This window comes from Erigeron canadensis, chromosome 3 (genome assembly GCF_010389155.1).
Source record: "Erigeron canadensis isolate Cc75 chromosome 3, C_canadensis_v1, whole genome shotgun sequence".
In the NCBI taxonomy this organism is placed as follows: domain Eukaryota; kingdom Viridiplantae; phylum Streptophyta; class Magnoliopsida; order Asterales; family Asteraceae; genus Erigeron; species Erigeron canadensis.
Genome location: NC_057763.1, coordinates 20,303,064 through 20,316,207, shown reverse-complemented (window position 1 = coordinate 20,316,207; position 13,144 = coordinate 20,303,064).

Here is a 13,144-nt window from a genome sequence, read left to right as displayed (position 1 = left end):
GGTTGTTTTTCGCCATTTGTGTGCTTATTTGAGCAACATAACACCACCAAGTGTGTGAAATCCCAGAACGAGGGTTGTGGTATTGAGGAATAAGGTTAGGGTTTGTAGAGAGGAAGATGAAAAGGGGGAAATGGGATAGTTTGACAGATAATCATCATAATTTGTTCTTGTTTTTTTCGTAGGGTCTTATAAGTATTTTTGTGATAGGTTTGATTTGATTGTAAATTTAGAAATAGAAATGAAAAAGCAAAAAGATGGAAATGATATGCTGACAGCAGACATACATGATGATGATGATGATGATGAAAAACTTTATAGATATTTACGGTTTTGGTCCTTTGAAAATGAAAAGACTGAGATAACCCTCACGTGCAGATCACGTGAGGGGAAAATAAACTTCCGTTTGGGATTTGGACCAAAAACGTTAACGAAACAAAGTTTTTTTGGACCAAAACGTTAATATATGAAAGATAGGGATGAAAACTTTAATTTTTAACTCTCGACGGGACCAAAAGTGTAATGAACTCTTTTGTTATTTATTCCCTACATATCAACACGGTAAATCGTTGCATCATCATAGATAAGTTATAAGTAGTTTGGAATCCAAAATTTACCTTTGTTCATTAACCCTTCCCGGATGTTGGTATCGCTTGTCCCTTAAAAATCTTACATGCTCTTCAATCATGACCTCAGAAAAGACATAGCCTGACCTAACAAACAGTTCAAATGTTGACTCATCAATATAAATCACGTGATCTCACACAGTAGAGCAAATACAAGATAATTTTCAGCATTGAGAAGATTTAGAGTTAATCCATAATATAAGATATCCATTAAATACCCAATTATCTCTTTAACAACATAGTTGGACGTTGGTCGACGACATAGCTTGACCTTTTAATGGCATACTCTCAGTGAGGTTTAGGTAACTAGATTAAATCAATGCGTTGCATAGTAATAATTATTATTATAGTAAAAATCTGTTATGGATAAATAACGTATTTTCCAAATCTAAAATTATAAGATTACAATATTATAGAAAAAATAATTTAAATGTAAACTTATTTATTAAAGATAGTTAAATCATAAATGAATATATTTTAATACTAATTAATAGATTTATTTTTAAATAATTTTAATTATTCAATCAGATATCAAGAAATCAAATCAAAGAATAAAATATACAAAATATAATTTATATATTAATCATCAACATAAGTTAAATTTTCTAATGTATAAAAATAAAAGTGAAAGGGTTATATAAATTAATGGACTGGTTTTTTTAATAGATTTAAATCATTAAATTATATATCAAGAAATGAAATCAAAAAAATAAAATATATAAAAAATATACTTCATAAATTAATCATCTAACATAAGTTAAATTCAAATGTATAAAGGAAAACTGAAAGAGTTAATTTCAAAAAATGAATTTTATAATTGACATAAGTTTTTTTCAATCCTTTAACGATCTTAGCAGTTAAAGTTTCGAGTAGAGTCTAGATGTGTTTAGTTGTAGAATTCTAGATTTGTATCTTTTGTATTTGGCCACTAGTACCTTCCTAGTCGACTTTATAATCAATAATATTCTGCTGCTCCAAAACAAATTTCAAAAAATGAATAATTTATTTACATAGTATCTTAAGAAAGATAGTCATTCCCTCGTTCCTTTAGTCTTTACATATGTTTACAAATTGCAAATTAAGTTTTTAAGTCTTAAGAGATATATATGTTTAAAAAGAATAAAAGTAGTAATAATAATAAAAAGAGATCTAGTTTCATAGTATACGAAATTTGCATATTTAATGATAATCATCGGCGTAATTAAATCTATCTATATAACTAAGAGAGTATATGTTTTTGCTCACTTGGCATTAGTAAAAGCATGTCATATAGGATTTTGTATGATTTGTCATTTTGCTATTAATTTCCTAATTTTTAGTTGTTATGTGTTTATCTATGTCATTTATATTATTTCCAATCATTAATCCTAATAATTATTAATTAATAATAAATAAATTCTTATCAAACATGTCGTTAGAATTACAACTTCAAAATAAGTTATGCAAATTTTGTAAATCTCTAGTTATTAAAAGACTTGTGCAAATTTTGCAAATTTTTAGGTATTCATAGACTTAAACTTACGATTGTGATGATTTTTTATTATTAGTTACTTTTAACATTGAATTAGGCCGGTGCTTATAGCAAGTCTTCACTTGCGTCTTCAATGCCTAAGGACGCAGACGACAATAAACACCCATCGTCCTTCGTCCAACGTCTTAGCATTTGTTCTTGTGGAAGAAGTTGGGGGACGCCAATATATTTTATTTTTATATATATGTGGGGTATATATGTGTGTATTTGTGTGTGTGAGATAAATTATAAAATAATTGATGATGTTTAAAGAAGTTCCAAGAAGATTTTCTTTATAAACAGTGAATGTCCTGAGTAGAGTCCTGGGTGATGTGATGCTGAGTTGGCAAACAAGAAGCTCCAAGAAGCGACCCCCTATAAGCACAGACCTTAGTAGCTTTTATTGATAAGAACAACATTGATAAGTTTAAAAAATTATAAAGAAAGTCATACAAGTACTCTTTATTTATACTAATAATAATAATAATAATAATAATAATAATAATAATAATAATAATAATAATAATAGAAAGGCTATAATATAGTTGATTTCATTATTAAAGATTTTTGCTCCTTTTTTATGTTGTAGTGTTTCAAATTATATAATCTAATAAGAGCTTTGTTCATTTACATCCTTAATTTTTCATGGATCTCAAGGGCTTAATCTTAGCCCTTGCATGGATCATTCTCATCAATGGTGGTGATTACATTTACCCCTAATTAAAAATAAAACACGGAGGGGTATATTCGTAATTTACACTAAATAAAATAAGATTCTATCTTTCATTTATCTTCTTTTCTTTTTCTCCTGATCAAAACACACACACACACACACACACACAAACACACTCTCTATTTCTTCTACTCCTTGGACAGTAACCACCACCATCACCAACATATCTGACCGCTGTCGCCGCCACCACCACCACCACCACTAAAATCTGGATCTTCATCTCAAACCACTAGCAACAACAAATAAAAAATGATGTTTTAGATATTATTAGAGTGATATTTTATGTAGTTTATGTTTTTAATATAAAAAATAAACAAACCATTTTTATCCATGATTTGTAGTCTTTTTCTCTTATTTTTGTTTTTTCATATGATAAGAAGTTGTATTATTGGTTGTTGTTGTTTAAAATTTTTATAATGAGTTTTGCCCACAAAGTGTTTGATGAAATGTCTAAGCCAAAGTGTATGTACTAAATCAAATTTCGAATTTGAAAGTGTATGCTAAAAATCATTTTTGATTTTATATATGATTTGTTTAAGGAAGCCATTTGCTTTAACTAAAATAAAATCATATATGATTTTGTATATGTTTTCCCCAATACATACTTAAAATCATTCTTATGGATAATTCAAAAATGATTTTGTATAAGTATGAATAAAATCAAAAATGATTTTGTATGGATAATTCACACTATGTTTAAAATCATATATGATTTCAAACGGTTATATTTTTATGCAACTTATTTTGGTTTTGACTCGATGTAATATACAAAATCATAAATGAGTTTCTAAAGTTTTCCTCTAATGTATGTGTAAAATCATTTTTGATTTTGCATAGGTTTTCTAAATGATGCATAAAATCATTTTTGATTTCGTATTGTTTTTTTATGAATGAGATGGAAGTTACCTAAATGTCCTACACGAAATCATATATGATTTGGTATACTTGGTTGACTAATTACGACGAAAATTATATATGATTTTGAATAGGATTAATGATATCGAACTCATTTTTTTTGTCTATATTTATAAATAAAATCATATATGATTTTGTATATGTTTTCCCCAATGCATACGTAAAATCATTTTTGATTTTTAATATCACAGTTCATGCTTTAAATCATTTTTTATTTTATATGAGTTTCTTTGTATGTAACTCATTTTAAATCTATGTTTTACTTTTTGTTTTTTGTGTTTCTTTTTTATTTTTACAGTCTCTTAAAACTAAAGTGCGGTGGTAGTGTTGAGTATATATCCTCAACAGTTGACCTAATTAAGAAAATACATAATGGTTGTGCTAAAAGCCCAAAATAAATAAGCCTAATCTTTTATTAAGAAAATATATACAAAATCATTTTTGATTTAAATACTAAACTAAATAAGCCGTTAGGCTAACCCTACGACTTCAAGCCATAAACCCTTAAGCGTACCGTATGCACCCGTCCCCCTCCTGTAGGCTTTAGCATTTTAGGGTTGAGCATTTAGGGTTTTATAATGTAACTTTACCCTCGGGTTTAAGATGTAGCTTAGGGTTTTTTTTTTTTTTGGATAAAGGAAAATGTATTATAAATGCAATAAACATTTACAAAGTAATGCCCCCACGGGCCCCCCAGAATAAGATAAAGGGGACCCAGGGGGCAGGAAATGAATCAACTGAGTTACTGGACAGGCCCAGAAACCCAATAAATAATCAAACTAGCAATCTAAACAATAAGAGTATAAAACAGTGCTAGTATAACTATCAGTGCTAGTCGTCCACCTTCATGAAACGACCAAAACCATCATCCGACTCAACATCTTCTTCAGCATACATATCATCATCATCCCCAGCAGCATGTGTAGCATGAAAATAAGGCTCAACCGAGGGAATACTAACATCATCAGTGTTAATCTGGCATAGTACATCATACTGGTTCCTAGTCTCAACAACAGGACCAGGTGGAGTAAGTATAGAATCATGCTCTGTCTGAGCCTGTGTACCTGAGTAAGTATCTGGAACTGTATCTGTTTGAATCTCGAGTGGTCTCTGTGGAACTGGAGCAGTAGGGAACCTGACTGGAGCTGAAGAATCTGTAGTGGCAGGAGTGGGAGCAGTTGGGGCCTTACCCTTAGGGTCATTTGTCTTTTTAGGGACATAGATGACCTTGGGTTTGGGCATAGAGAAAGATGGGGCTTTCTTGGGCCTCCTCTTTCGTCTCTTGGGCTTTTGAAACCCATCCTGATCCTGGGCCTCTACTGGAGTAGTCTGCTGGGCCCCTGTTGGGCCAACCTTGGTCCCTGATGGACCTACCTGTGATGCTGGAACTGCAGAAGCCATACGGGCTTCCATATCTTTCTGTGTCCTTGGTCTCACACTGCAATCATCAAATTTATGCCCGAAAATCTTACAATGTGAACACCTAGGAGGTAGCCAATGATACTCAAGTCTGAACCGTCTCACAGAATCTAGAATCTCAGCCTCAGCAAACATAGGAATATCTCTCAATGAGTCAAACTCAACCAAAACTCTAGCAAATACTGCCTTGCCTTTCTTATTTTCACACATTTCAGCAGTATATCTATCAACAGCAATAGGGACACCAATAGAACTGACCAAGTGACTGAGAATATCATAATTCCACATAATAGCTGGCAAATCATAAATGTTAACCCAGAGGGAAACCTTATTGAGTACTGGTTTATCAAACCAGATTTCAGGCTCCCATTTCCTTAGCATTATAAGAATATCATTAAACAACCACGGTCCATTCTCAAACACATGCAACTGACCCTGATCAGACTTGAACTTAAACAAAAAGAAATCCTGGTCATTCAATATCACATCCTCCAAACCAAACTTTTTCCATAAACGATTTGCATGAAATTGCACAAAAGGGAAAGCAGGACGTTTACCAATGAAATGACCAACTAGAGTATTATTCCAACATTCACTTTGTTGCATTAAGAGATCACGTGGAATAACAGCTCTAGAAATACCTGAATCAGTAACAACCGGTGGGATGAATCGCAATTTACCTTTCTTGCTGATGTTAGCTGCATCCTGAAAAATAGAAGCATAGGTGCGCGGCAGCTGAACCTTAGGACTGTCAGGGTGTCCACCAAGATCATTAGGAGAAACATCATGTAAAGGGGCCTCATCAGTAGCAGGATGAATGTCATTTGCATGACATGCAGCCGGCTGAAAATAAGTAGCATCAGGAGGAAATAAAGGAGGGTCCAGCATGGGAGGTACAGTAGAATCACCAACCTTTGCATGCAATCCATGCAAAAGTTGCTCTAAAGTCGAACGTAGGCTACCATCATACGAGTCGTTCAAATCTCTACCATTATCAACACTTGTAGCGACATTTTTATCCCATGAATCAGCCACTTTTTCAATGGTGGCCGCAACTGAAGATGTTTCAATGTTATCACATGGTTTGTCATTTACAAGTGTATCACCGAAATGACTATCTATATCCTCCAAGAGTGTAACCCGCGGTTGTGTGCAAGAAACCGAGCCCTCATGAGCTTCAAGTGGGCCCTCACAGTTTGGTATAGCCGGAACAGTAGCCGGCGATGGTGATTTCACGGTGGGTGAATCGAAGTTAGGGTTTTCGATCAAATGTTCAACCAAAAGCCTATTCAATTCAACCACCTTAACGGTGGTGAGGGTGACTGAGCAGCGGCGGTTGTTGATTGAATTAGGGTTTCAGCCGCCCCCTTTTGTGGATTGATCGATTGAGCAACTGGAGAAGAGGGAGAGGCAGCCCCCGCCCCGTTTTTGGTTCCACCAACCTTCATTTGTCTAGTAGTGGCCGGAATAGGTGGTGGCAAGGTGGCGGTCGACGGCGGTTGTGAGGTGGACGGCGGCGGCATGGTGGTTGAAGCATTCAAATCGGAAATTGAAGCAGAATTTGATGAATTAATTGATTTTGATGATGATCTAAGGTTGTATAATGATTGTACATAACGTTTATTGGCTTCAAAATCTTGAATATATGATTGATCATGCTTTTTTAGTTCTTCCAAGATTTCTTCTTCACTTCTTTTTTCTTTTTTCCCTTTCTTTTTTCTTCACTTATATGATTGTACATAACGTTTTTGGTTCCAGCAACCTTCAATTGTCCAGTAGCTCGGCTAACCCTACGACTTCAAACCCTAAACCCTTAAGCGTACCGTATGCACCCGTCCCCCTCTTGTAGGCTTTAGCATTTTAGGGTTAAGCATTTAGGGTTTTAGAATGTAACTTTCCCCTCGGGTTTTACTTTGTAGCTTAGGGAAAGGGTTTGAAATCGTAGGGTTAGCCGTTAGGCTAACCCTACGACTTCAAACCATAAACCCTTAAGCGTACCGTATGCACCCGTCCCCCTCCTGTAGGCTTTAGCATTTTAGGGTTGAGCATTTAGGGTTTTAGAATGTAACTTTTCCATCGGGTTTCACTTTGAAGCTTAGGGTTTAGGGTTTGAAGTCGTAGGGTTAGCCGTTAGGCTAACCCTATGACTTCAAACCATAAACCCTTAAGCGTACCGTATGCACCTGTCCCCCTCCTGTAGGCTTTAACATTTTAGGGTTTAGCATTTAGGGTTTAGATTTTTCCCGGGTTTTTATATTGTAGCTTAGGGTTTAGGGTTTGAAGTGTTGTAGGGTTAGCCGTTAGGCTAACCCTACCAAATTTGATTATGTGTGTTTGTGACTATATGTCTATAATCAAATTTGATTATGTGTTGATATTTTAGTGATTTCTATTTTTGCAACTTTATGTCTAGGATCGAATTTGATTATATATAGAGATTTTAGAGATTTGATTTTGTAACTTTGTTTGGACAATCAAATTTGATTTTGTATTGAGTTTATAGTTAATTTGATTTTGTGACTATATGTCTAGAATTAAATTTGAGTATATGTATTGATATTTTGATTTTGTAACTTTGATTTTGTGACTATATGCCTACAATCAAATTTGATCATGTGCTGATATTTTTTGGGATTTCAGTTTTTACAACTTTATGTATAGAATCAAAGTTGATTATGTATAGAGAATTTAGACAAAACAAATGAGTTCCATATCAAGAAACCTATTCAATATCAAATTTAATTTTATGCATATGGTGTCAAAGTTATACAAAATCAAATTTGATTTTATGCATACATTTAAACAAAACAAATTTAGCTCATACCAAACAACCTACACAAAATCAAAATTGATTTTACGCATACGGTTTTAAAAACCTATACAAAATCAAATTTGATTTTGAATAGGTTTAATGATTCCGAACTCATTTCTTTTGTCTAGATGTATGAATAAAATCAAATATGATTTCGTATGGGTATTTCACACTATATGCTTAAAATCATTTTTGATTTTTAAATGGGTTTCTTAGTATATAACTCATTTTGTTTTATCTCCATGTGCTATACAAAATCATATATGATTTTGTATAGCTTTTCCCCAATGTATGCGTAAAATCATTTTTGATTTTCAATAGTTGATTTTGAATAGGTTTTCAGACTTTATGAGTAAAATCAAAAATGATTTTGAATAAATTTCTTTTTAAGGAAGCCATTTGGTTGACTCAATGTGCTACACAAAATCATATATGATTTTGTATACGAGTATTTTCTTGACAATGTATGCGTAAAATCATATATGATATTATATACGCTTTTCACACTATATGCATAAAATCAAAATTGATTTTAAATAGGTTTATTTGTATATAACTCATTTGCCTTGTCTTAAAATACATAAAATCATATATGATTTTCGATAAATTTTTCATAGTGTATGCTTAAAATCAACTTTGATTTTGAATAAGTTTATTTGTACGGAAGCATATACAAAATCATATATGATTTTGAATATGTTTAATGATACTGAACTCACTTTTTTTTTATCTAGATGAATGAATAAAATCATATATGATTTTGTATAGGGTTTTGACACTCTATGCGTAAAATCATTTTTGATTTTAAATGGTTTTCTTTGTATGGAACTCATTTGGTTTTGTCTCAATGTGTTATAAAAAATCATATATGATTTTGTATAGGTTTTCTCCAATGTATGCGTAAAATCATTTTTGATTTTGAATAGGTTTTGTCACAATGTATGCGTAAAATCATTTTTGATTTTGAATAATTCATTATATATAAGATTTCCACACTGTAAGAGTAAAATCAAATATGATTCTAGGCATAAGAACACAAGTAACTAAAACCTCAATACAAAATCAAATTTGATTGTACAAAACAAAGTTACAAAACACAAATCTATAGAATCTATATACAAAATCAAATATGATTTTACACATACAGTTACAAAAACAGAAATTTCTATAATCTCTATACATAATAAACTATGATTATGAACATACAAGTAAACAATAACAGATAACAAATCGAATTTGATGTTAGTCATACATTTTCACAAAACAAATGTAGTTTATATCCACAAACCTATACATCAATTTAATACAGAATCATAAAGTTGATTAAATCATATTATCAAACATTGATTTAGACATTTCATCAAACACCTTGTGCAATACTCAATCAAATGTGATTTGATATTAAATCATATATAAGAAACTTTGGTTCAGACATTTCATCAAACACCTTGTATGCAATATTGTACCAAACAACAAAGTCAATTGAATAATTAATAAAATTTAACAAGTTCAAATGTTAGAATAAATCTAATTACATATTATCAAATTACATTTGATTATCACCTGAGAAAATTCGATTTTACATAACAAAAAGTGGTAATGTTCGTATTCAATACATCCTTCAATGATATTAACTTCTCAAGATCCATTGATGATGAATGATGAAGATGATGATGACAACGGAAATGATGGCTGTGCCATTTCGATTGGAACACGACGACGACCTAAATACGATGAGGGTAGTGGTGGTGGTGGTGATTTCCCAAGAGGGGGAGTGAGAGAGAAAGAGAGATCTCTGTGTGTGTGTTTGGAACTAGAAAGGAAAAAAGTGGGATAATGTGTCAAATGATGAAAATACCCTTCTGTGTTTTTTTTTTAAATTTTAATGAGTCGTAGATCTATTTTGATCCAAGGGCTGAAATTTAGTCTTTGAGTTTCACCAAAATTTGTGTTTTCACATGAATACAACTCAATCTAATAATAATACAGTAATATTATTAGCGAACTTATGTACGGCTCTATGACTCTACAAATAAGTATACAAATCATTCCACAGCTAAGATGGTATTTAAGAGAGGCTATCAAGTTATTTGATTGCTTTATGCCTTTATAGATGGTCGTTGTTTACATGGATATTAAGTTTAAGTTTAAATATTTATATTTTAATTTTATCATTTACAAAATAATAATCATAACGGATCCCCATTTATTCGTGGGGGAACCCGTTACCCGACGGTTAGTTACTAAATGGGGACCTGTCGGGTTCGGGTCCGGGTTTGGGACAGGGATTTTTAATCGGGTACGGGTCTGGAATTAGCAAAACCCGGACCATACCTGGCCCGTTGTCATCCCTAGTCAAGACTACGACCCGGAAGACCCTTCTTTGGACTCGGAGTACTGGACACAAGAAACTCCCATGGAGCAACGGATCGAGAACTTGCATGCGATCAAAAGTAGAGAAACCCACAACATGCTCATGGTGGATTTAGTGAATCATGAATCAAGTATGGATGACCCGTTCGGGACAAGATGAATTTATGCCCGACCTTAATGAATACGTTAGCGATCATGAGGCTTAGTGTTTTATATTTATGTAATGGAACTTAATTTGTATTTTGTATGTATGAACTTTTTTATGTGTTTAATATGTAGTTTATACAATAATAATAATAATAATAATAATAATTAATTAATTAATTATTACTTGATGACACATGACAAAAGACCCCAACTAACCCAAGATGCCTCACACCCTATTTTTTGAGAATGCCTACCAGGATGACATAGAGCTATGTGGCCAAAGACCCCCTCCATGAGAAGGCCTCGTACCATTTAGTCTCAATATGTTACAGAACTGTGTAGTTTTGTAATTTGTTTTCCTTATTCCACACTGAAATGAAGCTTGCGACTTTATAATGCGCGGGTTGGTAAATATGTGAAGGTAGGCATTGTAATTTCCTGTTTTGGTACTTGTATTAGGGGTTGCAAGATGCACGGGTTGATTAAATACGCCAAAATGTGTCTATCTTAAATTCTTAATGCAGACATCTTTTGATGTTTGATTTTATATGTTCTGAATGTGTTATATATATTATTGACCTTAATTTGTAATTAGTCCTTCTAATAAAGAGAACAGTTTTATACGTATAAACACATTTCAGATGACTTTCAAGCCAATTGACCCATTTTGACATGATTTTCGTTTTTCTCAAGTCATTTTGCTTAACCCATGGGACTAGTTAGGCCTCTGCTTATAAGGACCGGAGTCTTGGAGAGTCCTGACTGCCACGTCAGCAGGACTCCCTCCAGGACTCTCTTCTTCAGGACTTCTTTTATCATTTTCTTTTAAATACATTTAACCAAACTATATCTTTAACAAAAAAACACACACATTTATATATAAAAAAACACATTAAATTAAAAAAAAAAGCACACACATTTCCCAACATTTCTCGAATGCAAAGTGAGACGTTAAATACTAGGCCCTGTATTGCTCATGAACGGCATCATAAATATGCTTCTCGTCGGCGCCGCTTTGTCGTCCTTCATCATTAAATCTTTTAAACACAACCCCAAAATTCTTACACCCAACTTTGATTTTGTTCCATTTTCCATGAAGTTGACTCACGTTACGATGACCATCTTTTAAAGCCTTGTTAAACAATCGAAACACTTAAAGTTGTGAAGTGTTCCTTTTTACAATTGAGAGAATATTGCAAAAGTACACCAAGAATATTGCAAAAGTCTGAATATGCAAAGTTATATTCTTGTTGTGCAAAGACCTCTATTTATAGACAAAGTTGGCATTGGGAATCCAACTTTGTCGTATAGATATGGTTGACAACATTTAAGGAAACTAAGTGAGTTCCTTTGAAATGTTTGATAAGGTAAGTCAAGACATTACTTTATATAACCTGCTTTATGCACTTTTGTACTTTAATCATAGACAAATGATATTGTCTGTATAAAGCTGCATAAAGCAAAAAGGTCTTCCTCGTAAACAGTGTAAAGCATTGTAAAGGCTTTAAACTGATATTCTCCAGTTTCAATCTGTGTAGAATGCCAACTGGGCTTCGCTGCCATTGTCATTCTCTATCTTCCATTTGTTGTCTTTGACGTCAATTGGAATGTCTTCGGTTCTCATCAGATCTCAATTGGAGGAAGTCTTCAGTTGCATTAACTATACGTTGCAACTGGACTTCAATATATTTCTGGACAAATCTTCTGGTCTCCAGATGCAACTGGAGACTGGCCAGTTTGGACAAAACTGGTTCTAACACGTTTGACTATTCCCCTTGATCGCGTCTTCGGTAGCATGCACCCAACACCTAGTCAAAATCACACATTTGTCTTCAGTCCATTTCCTCTTTTCTGCAACCTCCTTTCCTTTTTTTGTCATTTACTTCGGCGGTTCGACTACCTCTACTTCATCGTCCACATGAGTGGCAGAAGCAACACTAGTACCTGCCCGTTGATTGTCCGCGTCATCTACCACATTAGTCAGCTGTGGTGGTGGTGCGACTGCTGCTGTAGCTTGTTGAAACATTTGTGCCGCCTGCAATTGTTGCAATAAAAGAAGGTTGTTTGCGTTGTTTATACCGTCAATCGGGTTATAACCCACTTGATTATAAAACTAAGTCGAAAACGGGTTCACATGGAGTGGAGGCATCGATGGCGACGACATATAGTTGAGTGGGAATTGAGAGTTGGTAAATTGAACTTGTGGGCTAGACGACGACATCGCCGGTGATGGTGGTGTAGGAAAGTCGAGAAGGTTTTGAAGCATGTCGTCTCCAACATTTTGATTGGTTCTGTTTGTTTTTCTTAGACATGGTGGCTGTGGAAGAAAAATAATTGGAGAAGGAGAAGAAGTTATTTTAGAGGTTGGTTGTGGAAGAACAAAAAAATGAAATGGGGGTCGCCTGTGTGGAAGAAAAGAAGAGGAGAAGAAATAGATTGGAGATATAGCCGTTAATTTCAAAATGAGAAGAAGACAAAAAAAATTTTTAAACCGTTGCTACATGGCCCACAAAGGAGCGTTCGTGGGAGTCCCTGGGAGGACTAAATGTGAGGACGCACTACTTTGGACGCTCGCCGGCAATAACGTCCGTCGTCTTCACTACTTTGGACGC